Source organism: Aegilops tauschii, chromosome 2 (assembly GCF_002575655.3).
Source record: "Aegilops tauschii subsp. strangulata cultivar AL8/78 chromosome 2, Aet v6.0, whole genome shotgun sequence".
NCBI classification, from domain to species: domain Eukaryota; kingdom Viridiplantae; phylum Streptophyta; class Magnoliopsida; order Poales; family Poaceae; genus Aegilops; species Aegilops tauschii.
In genome coordinates, this window is record NC_053036.3 from 442009593 (window position 1) to 442015139 (window position 5547).

At 41.5% G+C, this 5547-nt stretch overlaps 1 long non-coding RNA gene across 1 annotated transcript; it reads left to right on the forward strand.

Moving 5' to 3' along the window:
• Positions 1–347: 347 nt before the first annotated feature.
• On the forward strand, positions 348–4418 carry LOC123497377 (uncharacterized). The gene is made up of 6 exons (XR_012203859.1): positions 348–563; positions 1253–1324; positions 1395–2994; positions 3071–3179; positions 3263–3351; positions 3680–4418. It is a non-coding gene; the product is annotated as an uncharacterized lncRNA (long non-coding RNA).
• Positions 4419–5547: the final 1129 nt, after the last annotated feature.

Consider the following 5547-nt stretch of genomic DNA (forward strand, 5'->3'; position numbering starts at 1 on the left):
TCGATGACCAGGGAGCGAATCCGCTATGCCTGGCTACCGATTTTATGTTATCTCCCCTAAGCCGCTGGCGGGTCATCCCCTTATATACACGGGTTGACGCCCCACGGCCTACAGAGTCCCGGCCGGCTTATAAACAGTATCCGGCTCAGTAACTAGTCAATCTTGCCTTACAACACAAGTCACGCCATTACGGCGGTTTATCACTACGGGCCTTAAGTCGCCTACGGGCTTTAGGCCCTTTATTGAACCGCCATCTTCAAGCTTTGATATTGGGCTTCATATGATGAATTGCCATAACGTAACCCGGCCCCTCCTGGGTGGGTTACGCCAGTAGTTATATCCCCAACACAAAGGTTAGACAAGGATGAGAATGGGATACCAGATTACGGCGATGGAGACTCGGACATGGATCTGCTCATGCTCTCAGCGGGAATACTGGATGTTCTCGAAGCTTTGCCATACACACGTGCTACTTTTGGTACTTGTGTGGGCTCCAGTTTGTGTCAATGCAATTTGCATCTATCAGCGGATTATGGCGATCAGGCTTGGTTATTGGCCTACAGGTATGTTTGTGTATGGATGTCACAAAATTGTTATGCAGAAAATAAGTGTGTAGTACATTTCATAGATACAAGTGATCTTGTTCAGTTTAGTCAGAGCACATGCAAACAAGTAGTTCCCTAGGGTGGAGGCCTTCCACTTGCTTTTGCTAGCTGTATGAAATAGACTGAACCTGAACCTAACTACGATTGGATGTCTAAGCTGAATTGTTGCATCCGTAGACATGGAATTATGGATCAATTTTAGCTCTTAAGAACTACATACTTATGGTCCTATGTAATCCCAATTATTCAGGCAAGCATCCCAAAAGTTCACTAATGAACAAAGCAACATCACACAGAATCTAAGTTTTAGGCCAGGTTATTGTAATGTATTTTTAAAGATGTACATTAGAGAAATTGTTTAGCCAACAATCCATTTAAATTTACATGCAGCTATATATATATATATATATATATATATATATATATATATATATATATATTTACTAATCAATCTATTCCCTTCTCTCTATCTAATTTTAACATTGCACAATGATTTATTCCCTGTTTGTAGCTTACACTGAAATCTAAGCTCGTGTGCATGTATGTATTATGAACTAGCCCTGTCCATTGCCTTACTAGATACATAAGTCTCTCCATTGCTGTTGTCGGATGGGTTTACGTTTGCTGTTATTTTCTGTCTTGGTTAGGAACCAGGTGCTATAATGCACCAATGCTGCTTTCTGATGATGACGGCAATGCCAAACGCACCATTACCTGAGGTAGCTCATGTCTATATCTCATTTACTTATCATGATATGTACCTGGAAGTTATTCATATTGGTTTCTTAGGATCGCCTTCAAGAGCATGCTGAAGAATCACAACAAAAACTCCCCCAGTGATAGTGCCACTCCATGAGACATCCGTATCAAACTGAAATTCAATTTCCTCGCATTAGCCAAAGCATGTCATCACATATTCTTTGCTGTTGTTTTGGAACTATTTCAGTATGGGTGAGTTCTTTTTTTAAGTGTACTCTATATGTTGGTGACTTATTTCTTAAATTGATTGTTCTTTTACAAAATTGAGCAAAAGGAAAAGAACAAAGAAAAATTGTTTAGCTAGATAGGCAAAGCTGCTGATGTTTACTTGTTGTTTGTTCTAGACCCTTGATGGGCCATGCTTTTCTCTGCTTTTTGCGTTCCTGGACTGTAAGATATCTTGCGGATGTGCTCTCTATTTTCCTATTACTTTCTCCCCCACTCACATTTAAATTTGCTAATATATTAGTTTTCAAACATGACGTATACATATCCAAGGATGAAGAGAAGAAGAAGAATTGGGATTGTCAATTGTGTGTTTGCAATTGTACAGATCCAAGGTGCTATACTTATCTGCATTTAAATTTGCTTTTTCTTGGAACTATTGGCATGTAGAGGAGGCTGTGTTTTATTTGGTGGTCCGTTAGGCACATAAGTAACTGATTTTGCCTTTTTCACAAAACAAGCTGAGCTTCTGGTGTATATGGGCCCAGCTCCATGTTTTTATTGCCAAAAAAACCAAGTACAATATTAAATGTGCTGGTTCACATGCCAATTGGTCCTGTTCTTGAGGCCTTAATCTTACTATCCTATCTGAATATTCCTTTTATGACAATTCATAGGTCTATGCGATTGGCGGGGATGGAACCATGAAAGGAGCAGTGGAGATATTCAAAGAGTTTAAACGGCATGGTTTGAGGATATCCATTACATGGATCCCAAAAACTATGGACATTGGCATCATAGACAGGTCGTTTGTGTTTCAAACTGCAGTGGAGATTACTCAGCATGCGATCAACCGGCACATGTGGAGGCTGTGAGCGCTGTGAATGGCATTGGTTTTGTCAAACTTACGGGAAGGAGCACATGACACATTACTCTTCATGCCACCCTGAGTAGCCGAGATGTTGACTTCTGTGAATCTTGAGATTGATTTCCACGTTGAAGGGAAGGGAAGCCTGTTTGAGTTCCTGTATGGAAGGATAAAGAAGAAGGGGCATATGTTGTGGTCGTTGTTGCTGAATGCGGTGATCAGGAGTTAATACCCTGGACTGATGACCCAACAGAGTTAACTTAATCTGAACCTCCTCTGTTTCCGCTATATATCCCTATTTTTCTGAACTTAACAACCGAACAGCATTATATATAAGATCAGCACACAAGTGAACTGGAAATCATTTTATTCGGATTGTTGGTACCCTCAGTGTAAAATTATTCCTTATTGGTTGGGGATTTGGAGACGTAGTATCTGGTTGATGAAGGATATTTTTTATCTCCTAAGCTCCACACATTCTCTTCCATCGAACACAACCGGCACGGTCAAGTGGTGTAGCAGTTGACGGTCGACAGCTAAAATCAAGGCACCGCCATAATTTAGGCGGAAAGACCACGGCTCTTCCATCTACACCAGGTTTGTTTGTTTCAGCCCTAACATGTTTAGTCATATAGTTGTCGACAAACCCTGACATGATTCTGCTACAACACAGAAGGATTGGGAAAATATTAAATTTGGTGTTGAAGACGGTGTTGATTTCTATGATGTTTCGTTCGTGAAGGATGCCAATGTTATTCATGAACTCAAGGACTTCCGGAAAAGTAATGCTTCTGTCATCTATGGAAGTCTTGGAAATCTATAATGGGAGCTTACTCAATATTTAATTTGTTATTTTAATATCCAGGTGCTAATGCGGATATACATTTCATTCTTGAAATTGAGAGGGCTGATTCAACTCCAAACCTGTGGTCAATTATTGCTGCTTCGGATGGGGTAAGGCCCTTAACATTGCCTGTACTGTTAGTTCATTCATGTTAAATCAAGTAGCAACTCCTTCCCACATGGAAATTACCTTAGGTCGCCTGTTTCATGAGAACTAAGGTCAAGAAATGATTTATTAAGGAGCTTTGGTTGTAACTGAAATTCACTGCAAAACTGCATATGGAAACATACAATATTTTTCTCTCTCTTAACTCACCTCAAAGTAAAGGACTTCTGGAGATAAAATTATTGATTGGTAGGGCCTTGGTTTATTAACTATTATATATTTTTAGAAGCTGAAACCCAAATCATATGTTGTTTCTTCTTTGGGATGAAACAGATCATACGTGTGGCGTCGACTAAGACCGTAGTCTGATCATACAAGGCCTTATTGATTGTTGATTCTACTTCAATAGTCTGATATATTCGAGGGGCAGCCAAGATCGGGCAAGAGGACGGTGTTTTGATTGTTTCGACAGAAATTCTACTGGCTGAAGCTCAAACACCGAAGCCCTATCCCAGTGTTGAAAATTTCAATCAACCCGTAGCTAAAGCTAGAATCAAGTAGAGGAGTGGCTACTCTGAAAACTCTTGTTCTGATCACTTCCAGGTAATTGGCTAGGATTCGTATCGTCCCTTTCCAGCTATGACGGATGGTATACTGCATACTAATGAGGATAGATGATTGATGTTGATGAACTATTTTAGATAGTGACACCGAAGTGTTATTCTATGGATAGCCTTCAGATGTTCTTTTTCATTTTTCCTGTGCAAAGATATATATTAACGAACAAACAGTGCGTACATGTTACCCTTTTGTCGGCGAAGGCGTATTAGCATGCCTAGCTGCCAAGTATAAATAGTATGTGCATCACTCAGTAATAGAGCATCCTGGTGAAATAGAGTATCTCAAAAAAATAAATGCTGATGTGTGCTGATACGTTGCTAAACCTACATGATATGGACTCACTTCTCTTTATTAATTGTTGGTTTACTTTGATGCCCTGCAATGGCACTCCTAGGAATGTTAGAGCAACTCCAACACGCCAGCCCAAACTGTCCACGCGTGTTCGTTTGGATCGTAACTAGCACAATTCGCGGCTTGACGCGCCGACGCAAACGGACGAGCGTCCGCTCTTTGTCCGTGCGCGACCCATTTCAGACCCAAATTCGGGCCGGATTTGCGTCGGTGCGGACACATAGCGTATGCGTGCGACGCCCGCCCTTGTCCAGCCCCTTGGACCACCAGTCGATGGCACATCCACCCCAGTTTCCCTTCCTTTACCAGGAAACCTCCCGCTCGCTTGCTCCCCCAGCCGCTTGCCATGGGTGATTCGCCTCCACCATGAACATGCCCTACACTGTCTGCAAAAAGGTGGCACCGCCCAAGAAGGTGCTGATGTACGCGCGACGGGTCGTTCCACCAAGAGGGCTGGCCGCCGGCATGAACTATGGGCACTGGCATGGCCGCTAGCATGAATTCAATGGAAAATAAGTATTTATTAAGTTGGTTCTTAATCGATCTCATATGCATGGTTTAAATACTTCCTCACTCCCGCCTTTTGCGCCATGGGTGCCACGAGTCATCTAGCATGAACAAAGGGCAAGCATATGCTTTCGCCTTCAAATGCACTTCCAAGGGACTGAGCCTGATCGTCTACTCAATATAAGAAAGTTGCAAGAGCCCCTTATTATATACCTTAATATTAGTATAAATGCCTACCAAGACTTTTGTGTTTATCATCCTTTTGGATCTTTTGCAATCCCTTAAGACCATCATGTGCATTTAACTATCGGTTATTTGTTGCTTAGACTGTTATTTAACTATCACTCTTACAATACTTGGCTTACACTCGGCCTTTGCGCCATTGGCGCAACGGGTCATCTAGTAGCATGAAAGGATCAACTACAACAACCTTGGCAAAATTGAATATCAAGTCAATATTCTGCCAGAAATATTTTATAGCAAAAGTAGAGAAAGATTAAGACATGCTAGGACACTCCATAATTGCAAACAGGGGCAAGGATGGATAAAGCATAACCATATCTACAAAACATCCTTACTGAACATCCCCAAAAGAAGCATGGATCTCACTGTAGACACATGGATACATGGCAACAAAATAACAGCAGGCAAAAATCCCAAGTCCCTGAAAACAGAAACATCACGAAGCCTAGTTTGCATGCTTGTGCTAGTCACCACATAGA